This window comes from Gasterosteus aculeatus, chromosome 16 (assembly GCF_964276395.1).
Source record: "Gasterosteus aculeatus chromosome 16, fGasAcu3.hap1.1, whole genome shotgun sequence".
NCBI lineage: Eukaryota > Metazoa > Chordata > Actinopteri > Perciformes > Gasterosteidae > Gasterosteus > Gasterosteus aculeatus.
In genome coordinates, this window is record NC_135704.1 from 17002902 (window position 1) to 17025961 (window position 23060).

Sequence of the window (23060 nt, forward strand, 5' to 3'; positions counted from 1 at the left end):
ACTCCTCCCTCCCACTCAGGCCCAGCCGTGGCCCGGCGTGGGAGGCGGCGCAACCCGGGACCAGAGCCGCCGGCTGGGCACACGCACACACACACCACACACACACGCACACACACACACACACACAGTCATCACGGCCCACGGCTCTGGGGCTTTGGCTTTTATTCCCCTCACCCACGCAGGCACAAACCACACGCGCACACACACACGCGTGTTGCCAACCCACACGCAGTACCCACACTGATTTTTAGAGCACCTCTTGAGTGATGTCATGTGACTTGCATCTGAAGGGAGCAGAGGAAACAAGTGGGAGTGTGTGTGTGTGTGTGTGTGTGTGTGTGTGTGTGTGTGTGTGTGAATCATGCCGACGGGTTATTATTCTTTTTTTCAGATTACATTCAGTGCACACGCACGTTTCGTGGACACCGCGTGTAAAGAGCTGCCACTGAGCTCAGCAGGTTGCAGTTATTTTGGAATCGCCGACGTTGGTATTAAAGAAACCCGCCGCGCCGGGGTCTGCTTCGCCCAACCGACGGAGGCGCCAATTCTGCATCAGTCCAAACGGAAAAGATAATGCTTGATTCTTACCAGTCGCCGACCCTCGGGCCCGGTCGCCGGGCGACCTTTCGCGCCGCTCCCCCAGAGTGGCCGTGAACGAGAGGTTTCAGAGGAGCACGTCGCTCACGGGCGCCTCGACAAAACGCCGTCGCCGACACCTTCATCCCACGGAGATCTAGGAGAAGGAAAAAACGTATATATATATATATATATATATATATATATATATACGTTTATATATATATATATATATATATATATATATATATATATAAACGTATATATATATATATATATATATATATATATACGTCAACTTTGCACGATGTCACGCGAGCTGCGAAAAAGATTAATATTCACGGGGGGCCAGATTGCTCATTAGAATATCCACACGTAGTCGGCGTGTGGGCGCGAGCGTTCGCCGGCCCTTCGGTCCATCTCCAGAAACATTGTTCTCCGTCCAATACCCGGCGGCCCGGGACGCCAACGCCAGTCTGTCCGCCAACCAAGCGGACCCCTGGACCCGAACACCCCCCCCCCCCCCCGTTAAGTGCTCAGGCAGCCTGTTGGAGATTGACAGCGTGTCTCTGTTTCTCCGGCCTTCATGATTTCTTTCCCACCTACAGGCGACCTGATGGTTGCGTCGCCACAGAGCTCACGAGGGGCGCTTCGCATTTGCGACGATTAAATGGCAGATTCGGCAGAATCGAATAAATAAAAAAAAACAATGTTTCTTAGTATTTTAAAAGGAGGACTTTCATAACGAAATGCGCTCCAGCTACACGTGCCACAAGTGCCCCCTGTTGGATGCGGCATCTCTGTATCTGAAAGTGAAGGCGCATGGTTTTAATTATGACCCGGAGAAAAGAAAAAAGATTTAAAAAAGAAAAAGAAAAAAGAGTTTAGTTTAAAATGTTCACAGGGCCATTTCATTTGCGATGCGTGTGCCTCTTGCAGTCAGCAGCACCACTTTCAGTTATTTTTTAGGGAAGCAATCACAATAGGCCACTGCTCTCCCTCCCCCTCTCTCCCCCCCTCGCTCTCCCCTTGTCTATCCCGAAGTCACGGGGTCCCCCCCCCCCCCCCTCCACCCCCCCCGCCCGGGGTAAACGCATTCCAAGACTCAAGAATTTCCTCCAGCTCAACTCGCAGAGGCAACCACCTCCGTGCCGCTCTCTCTCTCTCTCTCTCTCTCTCTCTCTCTCTCTCTCTCTCTCACATGCACGCACGCGCGCACACACATGGGGCTCGGAAGCGCGCACAAGCGCGCTCACGCACGTAGTCTTGCCAGCGAAGACCACACACTGTTGCAATGCCCTGTTCCAACAGTCCGAACCACGTCGCAGCGCGGTCACGCAAACCAGCGCGACGCCTACAAGACTCACACACAATTATGATCAAATGAAATGAAATAAATCAATAAAATTGATATTTATTGTACAACTACCCCCCCACAAAAAAGTTAATATATATAATACTATATATGTGCAAGGTTGGCATCTCTCTCGGTTATATGTTGTTTCTGGGAATAATAACGATATAAAAACATTTAAATTCAAGATGCAAATCGTAAAAAACAAAGAGTTTTACCTGCATTCGGTCGGACTCGTGGTGAAAAAAACCGCCCGACCTGCAGCCAGCTTCCTCGAGTGTGGAGCTCCTGGATCCATCACACACACACACACACACACACACACACACACACACACACACACACACACACACACACACACACACACACACACACACACACACACACACACACACACACACACACACACACAGAACACACACACATTAGAGGCTGAAACAAAACATCACCGACCGAAATAAAGGTTTCCGTAAATCAAGCTGAGACATGCGCGGATATATGCGCGAGGAAGGAGGAGGATCGATGCATCACGTAATGTTCTGCTCATCACTCATCTCATGTCTCTCTCTCTCTCTCTCTCCACCTCTCTCTCTCTCTCCCCCTCTCTCTCTCTCTCTCTCTCTCCCCCTCTCTCTCTCTCTCTCTCTCTCTCCCCCTCTCTCTCTCTCTCCCCCTCTCTCTCTCTCCCTCCCTCTCCCTCCCTCTCTCTCTCTCTTATCTCCTCGGGGTGGAGGCTCGCGGTAAACTCACACCAGCCGGGCTGCTGCTTCTTTCAGCCTATGAAATAACAATTGCCTCACAGAGTGGGGGTCCGGCAGCTCCCCAGGTGTCCTACAGGTGTGTGTAGGCGGGGGGGGTTGGGGGGGCGGGGGCAGGGGGCTCAGATCCCCTGCAAACTTCCATTGGAAGCCCAACAGGTGAAAGTGGAGGTTTCTATTCTCGCTTCATCCGCACCTCTTCAGCGGAGGATTCGTGGAATGCTGGATTCTGTGAAGCCCCGCGGCGTCTGCAGCAGGACCAAACCGCCAAATGCTCTTAGGACCATTCTCATCATCCCTTTTGTTTTTTTTACCTTCAACTAACTCATTATTGCTCAGAGAAAACAGGTGGAAAAGAGAGGAAAGGGGCAGGTGGCTTAGCAAATGAACTACAAAGCACCAAAAGGCAGATTTAACACCGATTTGGCTTTAAGCAAAATACATTATAGACTTTCACAACAACCATTTAAATGAGCAATCAGACTGCGTGTATTCAGTGAAGACGCACTAAATATGACACGTTTTCCAATAATAACCCAACCGAGAACTGTCTCGCACTACTTTCCCCTTTTGGGGAAATACACTCGCAGTGGGATTCTACATGCTCGCTTCAATTTATGCATCTACATTTGTGTGATACATTTCCCGTGAAATGCGTGTTGTTGCTCACCTGCCCCCCCCCCCCTGAGAGTGATTTGCCACAGCAATCTGGGAAATTAACAAGTGTTTTCACTGGGCGGAGGAGGAACGAGCTCTCTCACGCTGACAATATTACCAGCATCATCACCGGGGCTCATATTGTGAAGTTCCCTGAATAAATTACTGTTCCCACTCTTTTCTGCGTATGAGTCGTCACGACCTCACTTTCTGCAGTTTGACACGGGTGTTTCGTCGACGTAAACTTACGAGAAATATTGCACACGGGCCGTTTCGACGGTGTGGATTTAACCCTTTACGCGGCAACAGTTTGGAGTGAAAAAAGGCCAATAATCGCAAAATGCGATGTGTGCAGACATCAAGGGACAAAGAAAAGAAGCTTTAAGAGGCCCGATGAGACCCGACACGCTTTGACTGACAATAATATGTAGACGCCTTAAAGAGGGAGAAAGCATTATGAAACACTGTCACATTTTTACGAGCTTGTTAAATGCGCTCAAACCCGTTTAGCTCTTTAATCCACTGAAATGAAGCGTGAATCTGTTTGGTACCTGTTAGAAACTCCCCTCGTACCTGCTCGTTTTCAAATTCACATTTTAACCATTAAATGCATCCTCTAAAAAGTCTCACCGAAGCCGGAAATAATGCATGATTTAGGTTTTTTTTTTCTTTTTTCGGGGCGTCATTCTGAGAGAAATACATTTCTACCTGCAGCGTGACGTCACGGTGAATCCAACAAAGGAAACAGAGATCATGTGAACGAATGAGATGAACGCTGAAACGAGGAGGCAGTGGCAGAAGAAGGCTGCATGTTTGACAGACCCTCACCACAACCCCCCCCCCCCATGACACACACACACACACACACACACACACACACACACACACACACACCAATTGACAACATACCTAGAGAGTTCGGGGAGAATCCCGCACTTTCCCCTTCGTTTCTCAGCAGAGGGGCCTGTGTTTTCCGTTCGGCGTCTCTATTGATCTGAGTGTGGGTGAGCAATATTGACTCCCCCCCGTCCCCCCCCCTCCCTCTCCATCCTACGCACAGGTTTGACCTGCGGCGTCCACTGAACCCTCGTGTCTGTCCGCCCCCGGGCTCAGATGACAAACACCGCGCCGGCCGGCCGGCTTTGAAGTCTCAGATAAAGACGTTTGCGAGGTTTTCACGATGGCGCCTTTTCACACAGGAAAGACCCCAAAAAGGGGCCTTGAATTTTGGTTTAATTGGTGGCAGCGCCGCGGAGGTCGGCGTTAGGCGGAGACCTCTGCGTTCCGTTCCGTCGCTAATTGAGTCCTTACAGTGGCACTCGGGGGGGGGTGTTTTTGAGTTGAAACGCTCTCATTTCAAACGTTAGAATCCTCATTTAAGGACTTTGCCTTGTTTGACAATCCGACCAGACGACTGGGCCCCGCTTGATGTTTTTTTTTATTTACACCTGAAGCCGCTGATGTCGCGTACAGGACCCCCCCCCCCCCCCCTGCAGCTATTTAGTGGTTTTTAAACATTCAAATCAGCAGCGTATCCTGCAGACGTCGAGGGTTTACCATCGAAGTAACCGGTGCACCGCAGCGCCGCCAAACATCCACCCGCGTGTTTTCGGGTGCCGGCTCGTTGGCCCGCGGGCCCGTTGTGCGTACGAGAAAAGGCAGAGGTGTGGTGTGTTTTCACCGTCTCCTCCCTGGGAATTCCCCTCTGTTCCGGCCTCCAGCAGCCTGCAGCTGTACACATGTGCGTGCGTGCGTGTGCGTGCGCGTGTGTGTGTCTCGGGATGTATACACAGCTCAGTTATTCTCATTCCAGTGGCCTGCGTTGATCTAGGCGTGCGTGCGCCTGCGTCCCCCCTCCCTGATTCCCAGGGTTCTGCCGAGTTAAACCCTCCTAAATGTCCCCCTGGCTTTTGTCCTCACGTTTCAGCTGAATTTCCCCGCATTCATCCCACCATTCGGACTCCGTGTGTTTGAGCGCTCAGGAATGCACTGGGTTTGACAGGCGCCCGAGCTGTGTGTGTGTGTGTGTGTGTGTGCACATGTACATGCGTGTAAATGAGCATACAACAGAAAGAAAGACACAGAGCTTTGGAAATGTGAGCGTTTCTTATTCTTTTTTTTTTGTGTGTGTCCTCCACCTCCCTTTGATGCAAAGGCCGCACCCGGAAAGACACGAGCGCCGTACCTTTACACACACATACTTTTCACCTTCATCGACGCACACAGACGCACACGCACGCACACACTCGACACCCACGCACACACACGCTCGGAGTCACATGTGCTCTCACTCAAAGAGAGCTCTGCACCCACTCACCCTGACACCCACACAACCACCCACACACTCACGTGCACTGCCAAATAGCTCTCACTCTCACCCCCTCCCACCCTGTTCCCTCCCCACCCACCCACCACCACCACCACCGAGCACACACATGTCAACACACACACACACACACGGTTTCACACGGAGGGCCGGGCATGCGCCTGATCTGGTTTCCTCTTTGCTTTGCGAGCGACCCGCAGTGATAAAATAAACACAAATACGTGATAATCACATTCCAGACATTTCTCTCCCGCCGGTGGGAAGTTTCAACTGGTTTTCTGCAAGAGTTGGTCTGACTGTGTGTGTGTGTGTGTGTGTGTGTGTGTGTGTGTGTGTGTGTGGTGTACAAAAAAGGAGAAAGAAAACGAGTGAGAGGGAACAAAGAGATCTTGGGGAGAAGTCTCACACATTCCTCTGTCCTGCCAATATCCAGTATACTAAACCATCACAGCTCCACACACACACACACACACACACACACACACACGCGCACAAACACATGCGCGGTAAGAGAGCCGGATCTGAATAAAATCTCATCTGTGGCATTAATCTGACATGAACAATTCCACTTTGTCCTTTTTTTTTGGTGCAAATGACATCATGCAACATTCATAAAAATCCCACTGATGATTTCATCATCAACCCCCCCCCCCCCCAAAAAAAAAGCACTGCGTGGGATTTAAAAGAAAACATGCACAAATACACAAACAGAAAGAAATCCAACACTCGTGAATACTAAGCGATACTAAGAAAAGACAGTCCTACCTCGTTGGTGGATTCTTTGGTCTACGTAGAAGGAGACAGAAGCCGTGAGAAAGACTCATTGCAGAGAGAGTGGAAGTCAACGGGACGTACCTGAGCACATGGCCCGCGCACACGTCCTCAGTCAGCACGCTTTGTTTCTCCTGCTCGCCGCTGCACGCTTCTCCTCCATCCGTCCGTCTCTCTGCGCCTCTCTTCTAGTCGTTCTCCTCCTTCCCCATTCTCTCTCTCTCTCTCTCTCTCTCTCCCTCCTTCTCTCCTCCCCTCTGCTGCCCTCTTCAAACTTCTCGTTTTTTTTCCCCCCCCGAAAAATAAATAAATATAAAAGCAAACTTGTCCCTGATTCTGCACCTCCCTCCTCTTCTCTGCCTCCTGCGCGCAATAAAGTCGACCCTCTTTATGTATGTGAGAGTGATCCACGAAGGCAGTCTTAAGAATGTCTCTCTCCTCCCCCCAACACCGCATGGAGAGTGTGTGTGTGTGTGTGTGTGTGTGTGTGTGTGTGTGTGTGTACGCACTCGTCGTTTATTGTGTCCACGAACATATATGCACTCGCTTTTTCACTGCATGTGAGATTTACAAATCAAATTTGGCAAACGCGTATTTCTTCAGATATCAAACAGACAAATCTCAGCTTTTCTTCTTGCTCTTTGCCGAGGGAGATGAATTGGCGAGTGAGAGAGCTGGAGGCTGAAAGACGGACAAATGGAGGACGGAGAGGACGGCAGATAGAACATTGGTCGGCGGCGCAAGCGGCCTTGAATCGAGCTCATGTTTCATACGGTGGATTTTTAATAGAGGCTCTTTTAACACTATGATGAAAGTTTTATTTGTCACACCAGTGAAGGGAAGAGACACATTGTGAAGATTCCATTGAGCTGAACTATCAACGGGCGAGCAACACAATGAGGTGGGTTTGTTTGTTGGAAGGTTGTTGTATCTTCAGTGCAGGAAGTGTCTTCACGCAGGATTTAAGCTTCAACCAATAGCGGCACTTTGCTCTTAATTCAACTCGATTCATTTCTTGCATCATCCTGCACCATCATTCCCAAACTTCAATCTTAGCACGAGATGAAAGTTTTACTGCCCAAATATATTAGAAAAGCCACCAGGCGTAAAACCTGATTTAAAAACAGGTTGTTAAAACCCCCGGATAAGACTTGCTAGCTCGCTAGCGAGCGGCCAGTTTGGAGCGATGTCTTGTATACGCGGCGCGTTGGTTCGCCTCCAGCCCTTCAGCACTTTGTATTTCATTCAAGTTCTAAGTTATAGTTCTGCATTATTGTTTGAAAATTATAACATGGGCCGTTTTTTGCTTTCGCCGCGGCTACGATTTCTTTTTTTCCACACGATACGCGTGACGCCCTTTCAGCGGTTGATTTGGGGAAGAATCCTAAAGGAGCATCTTGATAGAGATAAAAATGAGAGGAATGTTTGAAACGAGTAAATCCTGAAACAGGTGGCGCCGCGGAACTCATGCGGGCGGTGGTCTCGGTTTGGGGGGGATAGAAGCGGCGTACGTACGGCCGACATCAGCCAATAAAAGCCCAGACAAAAACACACGTAACCCCAGGACAAAAAATGCCTCACGTGTGTCTCAAGTGATTGTTTTGGAGACATTGATCGAAACACAAAAAAAACAACCCGTGACCGTGTAACGGTGTTTTTGGTTCGCTGATGTTCAGCTACAAGCTAGCTGTAGCTACAAGCTAGCTGTAGCGTAAAAGCTGAATGCAAGTTGCGTGCCGGGCTGTGACGTAAGTCTCCACGTGGCGTAGCGCTGTCTCCGAACAGTCTGGAGGAGACGGCGGAGGACTGGGTTCTTTAATCCAGTGTCCTCCCGGGACGACCGACCCTTTGACGTCACAGGACGAGTACCGCGACGCCGCGGCAACAATCGCCACGAGGGACAAAATGAAGCATCTTGCTTTTCTTTTAACTGTTTAAGTGATAAGATTGTTGATTATAGAATCAAGACCTGTTGAGTAAGTCGGCAGAATATTGAGAGGAATTTGAATTTTTACTGTGTTCTTTTGATGAGACAAAATATGTATATCCTATATATATATATATATATATATAAAATATAAATATATCTAAAGAATAGTTATACTTTCAGTAAAATTCAGTAAAAAAACGGCAATACGATTTAGAAAAAAAAAATGAAAATAAGAGTAGAAATGAAAAAAGTAAAATAACACGAGTGCTTGATTGCAATATAACCAGTGATATTGTGTGTGATATTGATATATTTATATTGAAAGGTAACACGTGATATTGCCCATGAGGTGGATGTTTTTCCTCGGTGGCCTCAGCCGGCTCCTTAAAGTGTCTCAGATGTGGCGAGCAGGAGATAACTGAAGACTTTTCTTAACGTCGCGCTAGTATGAATCCGGGCAACGGGCGCAGAATGAGGGATCTTCTTCGCACGTGCACACGTCTACTCGGATTGCGTGATGGAACTTGATTCTGTTGGTATCAGAGATTTCCACATCTCGTTCTACCATTTGGCTTCGTCGTCGTCCTCCTCCTCCTCCTCCTCCGTAAAGCCTCGACAGGTGTGCTGCAAGGGACGGTTTCACACTCTTCCCCGGGATTCACAAGTCATGAGTTTCCCCGCGCTGGACGGCGACAAAGTGAGAAAACACATACGTGTGTTGACGTCGCAATCACAAATTCCAAAAACGTGGTTTAGAAGGGCAGAAAAGAAACCCAAACGCGGCTAATGGGGCTGCGACGGGGGAATGGACGCTGCCCGTAATCTGCCTTTGTCTTTTCCCAAACGTTATCCCGCGTTTCCTCCGGCTCCACAACATTATGGAAGGGAAGCGGACGCTGGAGTCTGGGGGTGCTTTTCCGCTCCACGTGAGGGGGCCGTCACAACGCAACGCAGAGCCGCGGGAAATTCGGCACGCAGGTCAGAAACTGGGACTAAAGGTCGGCTCGTGGCGCTTAAGGACTCGGCTGCGGTCTTGCTTTCTGCTTTTGTGCGGCAGGCTATAGAAGCTCTTCGGGAACAGCCTTTTTCTACTGAATGGCCACCCTTGCATGCCCACCTCCTCTTCGCATCCGCCCATCTTCCCCCGGCCAGCTGTGTGTGTGTGTGTGTGTGTGTGTGTGTTTGTGTGTGTGCGTGGGAGTGTGAGGGTGAAGGAGGACCACTCTGCGTGGGCTGAACAGTGCCCGGGCTTTTCTCTGCTGTGGTGTTAATAGGCCTTTTTTCTCCCCTCAGCGGGACACAGAGAGCTGTCATTTACATGGAGGTAATGGAGTGATGTAGAAGTGGATGGAATATGTGTGGGCGAACGATGATGAAGGCCTATGGCACCTCTCTCCCTCGCTCGCTCGCTCGCTCTCCCTCTCGCGCTCATTCTCTCTCCCCAACTCTTTTTTTCCGCTTTTCTCCGGCGTCTTTCTCTCGTTCCCCACATAGCTGAGTGCCGCGTTGCGTCTCCTTCGTCGACATCACTCATCAAGCGGCTGTTGTGATCGCTGCCAATCAGAATAAACACCGGAAACCAAACAGCAAAGTTTTTTTTCTCCCTCTTCCCTCCCTTTTCTAATGTTGAATCCCGCTCAAAAACAAAGAGAGAAGGGAAGCAGGAGCCGCAGCCGAGGGTTGACGGAATGAAATGTCTCTGCATATCAATTAGATATTCTTTCGTAACGCATTAACAATCGTTTGGTTATCAAAGAATTCGTGTCTCGCTTGGCAGTGGCACCGACGGCGGCGCTTGAGCGCCGTCCAAACACATGGGAGAACGGGTTGGCTCGGTGGGAGAGTCGGAGAGCCTGCGTGGAAGGGGAAGGCAATCATCCAGCCAAGCTGCCACCACCAATTTAGTTGTTCAGTTAAATTACATGAAATTTCAGCGAAAGGGGTTCGATCGACAGTTGAAGAGCCTGATGAAATATTACACATTGGTAACTGCTTCATCACAAAAAAAAAAATGAAAAGAAAGAAAGAGATCCTGAGAGATGGGAAATGCATGAAGTATTTAGACAGGAAAAGTATTGAAGTGATTAGAGAGCTCTGGTCACATGATCGAGTATTGCAGTTTTCTCTCCCATGGACACTGAGCTGTTTCTTTCTTGTGTCTCATGATGCCGGAATGCCGATGGAACGTCAATTAAGGTCCCAAGTTGCAACAGAGCAACGGTCATCGCAGCTATCAAATAACGAAAAGGAGCCTTTATGGTGGGTGCAGGTGCAGGTGGAGGTGCAGGTGGAGGTGGAGGTGCAGGTGGAGGTGGAGGTGCAGGTGGAGGAAGATCGGTCCAATCAAAACAGGACTTAAACCACGTGAACGCTCTCTTTTAATCCCCACTTGTGGCTTGAATAATATTTCCTACACCTGATCAATGGTTTTGTTGCCTAAACCCGACTTTTATGTCATAATGTGATGTCGCACTGTGAGAGACATGAAAAGAAGAAGAAAACATGCACACAAACCGATAGATTTGCTTCACAACACCATTTACGAAATAAAAATGTCTCAACATTAAGTTATGTGGGGTTCTGTTAAATTACTTTTATTAGAAAACACATTTTTTATCACACAAGTTGCAGATATATATTGAAGTATATTATATATATATATATATATATATATATATATATATATATATATATATATATATATATATATATATAAGTTTCAATGTATTTTGGGAACCTAATTAACTTCTTTTAAATTAACAACAACTTTTACATTTTGAGTTTCTAAATGACACAAAGAAGAAAGTGACAGGAATGATATAAATAGATCAAAGATTTCTGAAGATTTCCCCTCAACTGAAAAAGAAAAAGGCAGCGGAATCAGATATTGTTGTGCACGTCATGGGAAAGTCACGGATTTTATAGTAACAGTAAATGAGAAAAATCCCATTTTTAATTAGTTTTATATTGGATTTAGTACCTGGACAGAGAAAACAAAAAGCAGGAAAGATTCCACAGAAACAAAAGATGAAATAATTTAAAAAGTAACATAAATGAGTTCTGTCTGTTTCTTTAATTTTCCAAGAAGAAATTCCGCTCACAGCCTCATATTCAGATTGAGATTTAGCAACAAAATGCAGTTTCAAAATCAAAAAGTGTACTTGATAAATAGTAGATAAATGAATAAAAAAAGAAAAACAACAGTGCACCAATATAACAATACATGTTGTGTGTCAGCTTGTTACAACACTTCTTTGAGGCTGAAAGACACCAAGTTAAAATCAAGAAACAGTTAAAATTTCTGCTTTTCTTGGAAACTCTGAGTCTTTTCATAATAAAACAGAGTGGGTTTGAACAACGCTTGGCTGCACAACACGCGCCGATGGAGCCACCACTTCATATTTTGCCAGAATAAAAAAAAAAAAAACTCCTTTTATGAAAGATGCACCAGATGAATTGTGTAGTCTCAATATTAGGCTCGTCGATTGTGAAGCGCAGATCCGATTTGAGTAAGTTCAGTATCGGGGCTGCAGCCTTCTCTTCCGAGATGAGGGTGGTCCCATCGACCTGTCACTGACAGGAAATACAAACCGCACGGCCAACGTCTTCTCCCACGCACGCACACGCACACACACAGACACACACGCTTACACTCTCACACACACACACCTTACATGCACCATATGATTGTCAAGCTTAAGCTTTAATAGCTCATACGGTGTGACAGCGATGGGGAATTACAAACGTGTTAAAAAAATACCACTTTTGCACTTGAACACGTGTGTGCGTGTCCATGCGCGCGAGTGTGTGTGTGTGTGTGTGTGTGTGTGTGTGTGTGTGTGTGTGTGTGTGAGCTTGTGATTTCCCTTCACATTGGACAGGGAATTCCCCTCCGTTGTGTCTCTGCAGAGGGGGACTCGCGGCTCGTGTCCCGGCAGAGACGCTCTCCCTCGGTGCTGGAAAGTCTTCTGGCTTTTATCTTTGATGTTCGGTCTTATTATGACGACAGCTGTGCGATTCTTTGTGCGCCTGTTTTATACTCTAAAGTCCCTCATTAGCGTCGCACATCTATTTCAGTACAGCGAGGCTCAGACGAGAAGGCTTCTTCTCTAAATGACTCTCATCCAGAAATCACGTCTCTTCATTTTCGCTGCTGCTTCTTTAGAGTTTTACCGAGAGGTTTGTTCTGTTCTGTTCTGTTCTGTTCTGTTCTGTTGCACTTTTATATGTCAACAAAGTGAAGTAGCTTCTGTTGAACCGGCCTTTATCAAATGTTCAGATTGCTGTTATGGAAACATATGCAAATGGACACACAGTTGATGTCATCAAAAGTCATTTGCATTTTTGAACTGACATTTTTTTTCAAAAAAAAGTGTGTAGCGCAACAATAAAAAATAACACTGTTGTAGATATGCATGAGTGTGTTTGTGTTTTAAACGCACTGTGACTAATTGAAGGATTCGGGTGGGCCCGGGGCGGGGAGTGTCCTCGGCCCTGCGTGTCCATGAGGGACACAAAGACGTGATGTCCAGTTGCAATGGGGGACATTCACAGCATCAGCAACGACTTTCATCCGCCTCTTTCCATCCCGCCGGGCAGATGGCCGCCGGTCGGTCCGGAAGGTCCGCAACGGTGTTTTTTATTGTGGCCTGTCTTCATTTATGTGTGTGTGTGTGTGAGAGAGAGACATGTAAATACACAAAAGCATGTGTGTGCAGGTGGACAGGTTTGTGTGTGTGTGTGTTGCCGTTGCTGTGGAATTCCCCCGACCTGAGTCCTGTCAGCTGTCCTCGGTTCAACCGTCTCTGGCTGAAGCAGCGACTGTGTTCTCAACCACGACAGCGTTGAGCTGCTTCCATCGGGGCGATCGCGACCAGAGATGAACGTCGTCTCCACGCAGAGACGTTAAAGTTCGACCCACACAGCGGTCTGTGAGGAAATGTTCTGGCCGTGCAAGATGCATGAGAAATTGGGCTTTTACAAAGTGGTTTTCTTTTAAAACGAGACGTGTCAAAGAGTCCCGCTGCGCCGAAGTGCGTGTTGTTGCGGACGTTCCACCGTCGCTGTGCAGAACGTGCGAATCTGAGTTCAACGCGATGGGTCTGTGACGTCACAGCTCACGTGGAGCCAATCAGCATCCAATGTGCGTCTCACACAAGCGCGTCCAGCAGTCAGACTTTTGAAAGGAAATATATTTGCATATTCATAGATTGTTGTCATTAAAGAAGCAGGAGAAGAACGCTGAGAGCGTTTCAACGACTTTAATTGCCCTTAACTTTCCTTTTCTGTAAGTAAAAAACGTCTCAGACACAAACCAGAATATTTAAACGTGGGCGGACAGACGAGGAAATGTCACAAAACACACCAGGGAAGGAAAGGAAGCAGGAAGAGTGAATTCTACTAATATGTCAAAACTATTATTTATTTCTTTGTTCAAGTCCCTTCTCTAAAGTCTGTAAAGCATGAGAAAGAATGTCAGCGTCAATAGAGTGTGGTGGAGGGAGGGGTGCACACATTAAGCATATTCAAATTAAGCACAATTCTACACTTAATTTTCTGCCTCCTGCTGAATTTTTACTCACAGATTTATGCCTGAAAAGTCTTCCTCCGTGTGAAGGAGAACAAGTCGGAGCTCCCATTTTTTGTTTGCCAGCGGCCATTAGATTCGTTTTAATGGCCGTGCATCTCTTCACTGTGTCGCTTGCACACATTTGGATAAAGTGCAGCGTTTCAGTTGAATGCACCCTGAAGAAAGGAAACACAGCAGAGGTGTCTGTAACGAGGGGCCTCAACGCAGATCATCTCCAATAAGAGTAATCCTGGTGTTCATGGTGATAGTGTACGGTTTTAACATTTACTCTGCAAAATGAACGATTTTCAAATGAAAGATGAAAAAAGCATCTGACTGGAAACCAGTAAGTTGTTGAAGCAACTTATAGGTTTACAAAACTTGTGGGCAGTTACGAGAAGCAGAAAATGGCAGATGACTAATTTCTGAATTATAAATATGTGTGAATATTTACCATAATGACGATGTTGCTAGGTTGAGCAACTGTTTGCTGTTTAGCTCCCCGGACTAAGATCATATCATACCAAGTTGTCATCGTTGTAATTTACCATATTTGTGTCTCTCAAAGTAGAAAGTCCCCTCCTCAGCTTTTGTCTGGAATTCACCATCACCTCATCGCCGCCTCAACGTGCAAATATTCTTTGACACTTATATTTTCGGACCATTAATTAGCACAACCACACAACATGCTAGCTCGTTAGCTAATCATTTTAAATGTGTTAAATTATGTCCGTGGTTCCCACGTTCGGTGGTGTTGACGTCTCCGTTGCTCACCAGCTTCGATGCTTATTCCAGTTATCAACGAGACAAGAGCCACGGCTCCTCCGCTGTTATTGAAACTATTTCCAACATCAAACCCGCACCGGCGCATTTTGCCCTTTGTCTTCATCACGCCGCCTTTTCTCTAACCGAGCTGTTCCACTGTCTGAAGGTGCAGAGGATCGTTGTTCATTGATCGCCGGGGATTATGCAAGATTGTAACAACCCGAATGTGTAAAATCGTGATTATCAGCACGCGTTAGATGAGGGATGAGGGATTTGGGAGACGGCTCTCCGCTTCTGGTTCCATTTTCTCCGCGGAAGTAACGACGTGATTGGACCAGTGGACCGTTTTCACCTGCTGTGAGCTCTAACTGCTCAATCGCTGCCCTGCAACCCTCCTAACAACGACGGCCGGGACCTGAAACACTTTTACCTGTGACTTCCTGCCACACATTGCGAGTGGCGATTTCTGTCTCTCGCTGCTCTTGTTTAAAGACGCCAACCGCTCCATTGACGATGGCTCCGCGTGCGGACGTGCCAGTTTCAGGCAGCGGCCGTTGTGCTTCGTTGGAAACGAGCCATCGACCATTTCCAAGCCGACCTCGTGTATTTAATCCGCAGGGAAAAAAGCTGCTCATCCTCTCCCGGAGGACGGCTGATGCGCCGATTCGGAGTTTTCACAATCAGTTCTCCAAAATTTCGGGGGGGAAATATGAGAACACAAACAAATTGAAGTGTGGAGGAAACCAGGAACAATGTTGCCACTTACCTTCCTGCAAGCCGCGAGATGAGCTGAATGTCAATGTTTCTGAATCGGCATGAATAAAAAAAACACAAGTGCTGCTGTTGCTTGGTGAACTTTGAACTTGACCCCTCGACATTCAACGACGCCCACTGAAAACACCCCGTCACTTAGACTGAATGCAGATCTCCCCAAAACGGCAAATCCAACTCTGCAGGGCCAACTTTTTGTTCCCGCGAGTGGGCCGAGACGCACCTGCGTGTTTGTTCCCACCGGGAGAGAAAACGTCTCTTGTTGATGTTTTAGAATCTGTTAAGAGTCATCGCGCCTCGTTAGAATTCAGCACGGCGCTGCCAAACACGCACACGCACACGCTCCCCCAGAGGCCCACATTACGCAGTATAATGTTGGACTCCTCTCCTCCTCCCCACGTACTTAACCTCGTGCCTCACCTGCGTGTTTTCAAGGTAACAGCGAGAGAAACCCCCGCCTCCGCTGGCCGGATGCTGCGGGCTGCGGTTGTTCTTGGAGGCGGAGGGGAGGGTGGGGGGGGGGGGGGGGGGGGTGAGGGGCCTCGTGGGACGAACCTCTTCCCTGGAAATGAACCGGCGTCCACCTTTCGTGTGTCATCTCTGCCTCTTCTCCCCGGCTGCTTGTACACCTACGTCGTCCTCCACATCGTCCCTCCCCGTCTCGTTGCTCTCTTCCTCCTCCTCCTCCTCATTCCGCCTCCTTCTCCCACGTCAAAGAGTGAAAACACACGAACACAGTGGATAAAGACTCTTAGATGTGGTGCAAATTTAACAGAGCGTTGGAGGTCTTTTTTAGTTTTTTTGGGGGGGTTACGTAACATTACGTAAATGCAGCTGTAACAGCCTGAACATTCGGGAGACGCTCGGCCTTGAGCTCGCTGAAATATTTCTTGACAAAACTTCGATTCCAAACTCCCCTGATATTATAACCTTAATATAAATCAGATGGCTGAGAATCCTGACTGACACAAATTCGAGCCCTTTACCTGAGAACACAGTGCGTCGGGATGCCAGGAGGACCGATTCCTCCTCATCCCCCGTGGTCTCCTCTGTGACCACCAGGCCCCGGCGGCCAGCTCGCCGATTCACCCCACAGCAAACCGTAACGAGCGCGGCTGTGGTGCTCAGCAGCCGGGGAGAGAAAACCAGGGGGAAGAAAGAAGCGAGGAGCGCTGTTTGGTTTCCAAGCAACAGTTAGCGCTGGGTGCAGCGAGAGCTGCAGGGTGGGTTCCCTGCGTTCCCATGTTCCTGCCTTCGTCTCCGCATTCTCTTCCTGAGGAATTTGACCCGGCCGACCTCTCCGAATATGTCTGGATTCACCCTCCCCTCTGACACACAATCACGGCGCACTGTAATCGAAAGCCTCCACCACAGCAAATCTCACTCCCTCTTTTTTTGTGCGTCTTCGTTGGCCGCGGAGCTGCAGCGCGGACGGCGTCAGGAGGCTCTTTTGATCCCGTTTTTTTTTGCGCCCGATCTTTCCTGCTGCGTGTGGGGCCTGATGCACGCACGCACGCACGCGCTACACGTGAAGTGTGTGTAACCTGCTGCATGTGGCTGCTGCTGCCGCGCAATAAACGGTCCGAATCCAAAGCATCAGCGGAGATCCACCGACTAAGAATTGGTGCTTTGCTGAAACTCGATACACGTGAAAACAGAAAGAAGTCATTGATGAGCTAAAAGAAAGTAACTGAGTAGAGAAAACTGGAAGAAACGAATGGATCACCATGATATTTCTAAAAAAGACCCCCCTTTAAACCCTCTTTTAAATGCGCACACAGTCTAAGACATGCCATAAAGGAAGGTAAATCTGTAATATCAGATACAGCAATGTCTGATAGTGTGCGTTTGTGCGACACAAAGAGGAGATGGTGTGTTTGCCTGCAGTGGGGTGAAACATGGAGGTGTACGGGCGGCGATCCGACAGAAGGCCATCTGAGAGCACGGTGCACACTCCATCTGGACGCACATTCGCTGTGAAAAGGAGTGTGAACGAAGAAGAAAGACACACACACACACAGAGAGAGAGAGAGAGAGAGAGAGAGAAGGTAAAATGTCTCACTTCTCCTTTCAGCTGATGGCTTTTATTTCATACATAACTTCCATAATACCCATTCACACAAGTATAAAGCATCACATACAACATTATGTATGTGCTGCAGATTGTTTAAGCCTCTTTCATGTTTTCCCTCACAGTACATTGACAAATGTGTCCACTGCGTTGTTGCGTTGCCAGTTTTAACACTTTAAAGGATGTAAAACAATATCCGTGTACAATTTAAAATGGATGAGCTTGTTTATTTAATCCTTTGAAACCAGGCCTACATGTGAGATCATGTTCCTGCATAATCTTTGCCTAATCTCACAGCCAAAATGTATAATATAAAGAACCACATCTCCGTGGTCTGAACACTGCTACCTGCATATTTAATTATAATTTTAAATCCACTTAAACTGGAATTATGGGGGGATTAAACACATTCACTTGGCAAAACATTTTTTTTTTTTTTTTATTGGAATGTCTAAATAATTGAGAAAAAAAGGACACAAGAGAGAAGTACGGCTCCGACTGCGCTGCGTCTCCGTGGCCCTCTGCAATTTCCACGTATTCAAGTAACACGCATGTGTTTGGCGTGAAATTTCCCCCTTGAATGCAAATCAGCCTCATGCTAAACAGCCCATTCACAATTATCAGCTACAGCGGAGTGATTAGAAATGACTCCGATCTGGTCACTGAAGCCTGTTTTTATGGAGTGATTTCACTCAGTTATTCAGGGAGGCAGTGACAGTTTAAATATGAATAAATATGTAATGTTTGAATAAGAAAAAAAAAAAGAATAATTATTCAAATGCATGAACTGATTGTTTCTTCCATCTCTCTCTTTTCCCCAAATCCTGGACTTGAATTGCTTTCAGGAGAATTGGATGGAAGTGGCACTTTGGCAAGAAACTCGTGCCTCGACCTCTCAGGTTGACTCCACTCACAACCTACGCGTCGGCCTCAAGTGCGTCTATATTTTGCTGCATATATAATCGCGGTCACGTACAAAAAGGGCTGATCGCACACAGACGCAGAACCTTGCAGGCGTGTGTGCGGCAGCCCGATATCTTCCGGGAATCGGAAACCTTTAGTCATTTGTAGAACCGAACGATTTGTTGCGTTGCATTGTGCGACGTTTTATGTCTCGGACACTTGTTTATGTAAGAAAGTGTCCTGCAGCGTTTGTTTCTTTGTTTTTTTGTTACTCGGCTACATTATGTCAGGTAGAAGAGTCGAGCAAACGCTGGACTTTCCCCCAGGACCGAAAAAACCCAAACCAAATAAAACCCCAATTAAACAGTGACCTTATGGTTGTTACAGAGAATCACATTTTTATTTGAACACATGACTTTTCCTAAATGTAACCGGGAAGTTTTTTTCCACCAAACCCACCTGATGCGAGTAATATGTAATATGAGACGCTACCAAATGATGAAATACTAAAGTACACACACTACTCACATAATAATAATATAAAATGTAATATTTTCTGGCCTATTGAATGCAATTTCTTGGCTCAGCTAACATTGATCTGCATTCAGCTGATATGTATATTAAGTTTGCTGGACACAATCTCTCAGTTGTGTCTCGTTGTCTCAACAGTTGGTTTTACATAATGATATTTTATAAAATCGTCACTAAAAACTGCAACATGGGTCAGGTCCTGCTCGCTCCGTGCATAAAGACCATGGTGCTCGGTTAGGTTCATGTGTAAATGGTGAAATACTTGATTGATGTGGGTCAGTGAGACGATGCGTGCACATGCACGCATTCGTTTTTTGCTTATAAACAACCTTGCATGCACTTAAACGGAATAATCTCAAATATTGCGGTGGTGTTGAGGGTGTTGACCTTTGGCCTTCTAATCAGCACTCAACCCGCTGCGGTGCGTTGCGTAAGGGAGCAGCGAGCGCTCGTCACATCCTCCTACGGACGCCTGAGCAGTCACGACTCCCGCCGATGTTCTCCATCCGTCCGCTCCGCCTGGCTAACGCAGACTTCACCTCAGCCTCTGCCCCTCAGTCCCATGAGAGCACACACACACACACACACACACACACACACACACACACACACACACACACACACACACACACAGTCAAAAGGGTGCTCAGGCATGTACAGGGTGCATATGTTCATTCCCACCAGTATGAGGGAAAAACACAATAAAGTATGTATGATATCGGAGAAGTGAGTTTAGGATGGAGGGTAGGATGCGGTTGTGTGTGTGTGTGTGTGTGTGGAGGAGGGGGGCGGAGAAGAGGCCGATCTAAAATCAGATCACTCGTCCGGCCAAATGTTGGAGGACGAACACCTACAGCGGTAAATGTTCCTGCTTTGTGATACACATGATATGATCTGCACCATTCTGCCAGTCCCTGAAGGCCCTGCATCCTTTTTAGATGTTTGGTTTTTTTCTGCTTACAAGGAGAGGGTTATTTCACCGTGGACCTGAAGCAGCCTGTGGGACCTCAGCGGCCCCCCCGGGCTCCGAGAAGCCCGTGGCCGAGAATAGCAGGCAGATCCTTCGCACCATCTGATGCTTTTTCATGCAGCACTGTCTGCAGGGGGAGAGAAGAACCCTGATGAATAAATATGAAGATAACCTGCACCTCTGCAACGCTTCTTTCTCTTTCCGTCCCCCATATGCTTCTACTGAAGAGAGGGAAAAAAACAGAGATTTTCAAAAGAAGCCTCGGGGCCATTGTATTCGTCTGTGTGCTCATGCACGTGTTGCTGTGTGTTTGTGTACGTGTCCAACTGTCTCTCTTTGTGGGCCATCATCTGAATGCGTGCATACGCATTTGTGTGTGTGTGTGTGTGTGTGTGTGTGTGTGTGGGCGGCACCGTGTAGGAGTGTGCACTAGCTTTTTGACAGAGCCTCCAGTAGCGCGCATTTGTGAATCTTTTGTTTTATTCTCCATCTCCTATTCAGCTGCGCAGTAATCACACCTAGCAGTGCCGCTCAGCGCCGCTGCCCTTGAATGAAGAGAAACAAAGGAAAAGAGCCGTGAAGACAGTTTCGAACAAATCCTTTGTAATGATTAAAAAATTGATAATTGACACGGAAATAACAGACCTTTTTCCACCAAATATCAGTGCAGCCTCACAAGCCAACAATCACAAAATAACAAACCAGATCCTGCTGCGTATGTAAAGAAACAAAATTGTTTTAATTTGTAAATACCAAAATAGGACCTTCTTTGGATTCCCAGAGGATCTGCTGTGACGGAGAGCTACCGGGTACACAAATATACACAAAAACTACACAAAAACGGAAGAAGACTGACAACAATTGAAGAATATTCTTTACATCATTTTATTTTTAAGCACGGGCAAGTGTAACACAGGCCAATTAAATACAAATGAACTAGTCAATGTGATAGTTTTAGTATTTAAAATAAATAATTTGTCATAGTATTTCATATACTATATTCATACTCAGGGATGTAGTATGGATATTCATACTCATATATAATTGAAATGAAGGAGCAAACTCACAGATGCACACTTTTCATTTTTTTTATTCTACGTGAAAAACAGGAAAAAGTGACAATCAGAACAAAGTCAGGTGGATTCTTATTCATCATTTCCACTTGATGAAAATATCACAATGTATGACGTCCCCTGTGTCATTTTAAGAGACGACAGAGACTCAACATATCACAAGACAGCTCACTGGAAGACCAGGTCTTTAACTGGATCTTTTCATGGACCCGTTTTAGTGGTCTATAAACACGTCATGCTACGCTAAAAGCTTAGCTTCATATCCAACTTGCATCCGATGTGTTTTTGTGGATCAATGTTGTTTTCATCAGTGACAATTTACAAGGTCCATGCCGTGACAGACCAGACTACTTGACCAAGGCCAGTTATCATTCATCAACAGGGCGGATCGATTCCATTGCTGCGTACCTAGCATTAGCATTAGCATTAGGTACCTGTGCTGCAAAGGCCGCACTGTGCAGGAATTCAACAATTCACATACAAACACCTCCAATTTTTCGATGCATTTTGGACCTTCACTAAGTTGCATCTGCAGATGTACCAAGGTTTTTGTATCGGTGAGAGCCGTGTTTCCTGGGACTACGTTTAATAAGCTCGCTGGGCAGTTTGTCAGGTGCACATGGTGGTTTATTACAAACCACCTCCTATAATTCCATTCTGTAGAAAAGGTTGAGCCCTTGTAACAGTGTACTATGACATGCATCAAGCGTTTGTGATGTAGTCTCCAGTGTTTGCAGGAAACAAGTTCCTCATGTTTAACTGCTAGTTAAGGTTTTGGAAAGGATTGTCGTTTGGCTTAAAATAAATGCAGGAATGGCGTAAAGTAAGAAAAATAAGTCAAAGATTAGTCAACATTGACTTCTAGATTTCAAACAGCAGCCTCCTGTGGGAGACTTCATCCTTCCTGGTTCCAATGACGTGGATTACAAACAGGTTTATTTAGTTTTGTATTAAAGTGCATTACTTGTCCTACGTCTACCTAAAAGTGCATGAGAGAAAAACTTAATTTAATTTAACACAAATCAACCCACGAAACATTCACACGCTTTTACTACTAACGATTCTCACAATTCGTTATTGAAACAATCATTTTCAGGATCACAATTATTCAATAGTACCTGGCAAGGCAAGGCAAGGCAATTTTATTTGTATAGCGCTTTTCATACACAAGGCAGACTCAAAGTGCTTCACATCCTAACATTTCATACAATAAGGTGAAATAAAATGCAGGAATTAAAAGACAATTAAAAACAGCAAATAAAATTTGCAAATTTAAATTGTTTATTTAATGGCAGAGGTTAAAAGTGCAATGTAGATCAAATTTAGCAGAAGGCGAAGCTGAACATAAAAGTTTTCAGTCTTGTTTTAAACGTGGTCAGAGTTGGGGGAAGTCTTAAATCTTCAGGAAGTTTATTCCACCTGTTCGTTGCGTAGTAACTAAATGATGCTTTCCCATGATTTGTATTTACTCTGGGAATCACTAACAGATTGGTACCTGGTTCCCAAACTTCTCAGCTCTTCTCTGCAAAAAGGATTATTGGTTGTGACCTGGGGTCATGTGATTGTCGGCCGACCAACTAACTGATTAATCAGGAAATATTAATAAATAAATAAATAAATAAATAAGGGCCGTTTGAAGCCCCAATGAGGTGACATTTGTCTCTATAGATCTGTGGCAGTGAAGTCCTTGCACAGTGTGGACCTGGTGAATGCAGATTACATTACATGTCATTTAGATGACGCGTTTATCCAAAGCGACTGACATTGCATTTTTAACCCGTACCAACCTTGCGGTTCTCGGCGCACCCCAGATGACCCCAGATGACCCTCAGCAGTTACTGCACACCACAGGAGGACTCTGGGTTAAACAGCGCTTGAACCCATCGTAATCGGATGGTTTGTCATCCTTAAGTTCAGCTCGGTGAGATTCAGCCGACACCTACTCTGTCTCGACAGGAACGGAGGATGTAACCCAACACCGGGTCCGCCGTTGCCACGGATACACAGCGTTCTGTCTGTCGGTGGCACCATATAG

At 46.6% G+C, this 23060-nt stretch overlaps 1 long non-coding RNA gene across 1 annotated transcript; it reads right to left on the reverse strand.

Annotated features, from left to right (window-relative positions):
• Positions 1–369: 369 nt before the first annotated feature.
• On the reverse strand, positions 370–6838 carry LOC120834031 (uncharacterized). The gene is made up of 3 exons (XR_013453009.1): positions 6527–6838; positions 2149–2218; positions 370–733 (listed from the first exon to the last, which is right to left on the reverse strand). It is a non-coding gene; the product is annotated as an uncharacterized LOC120834031 (long non-coding RNA).
• Between the last annotated feature and the right edge of the window lie 16222 nt (positions 6839–23060).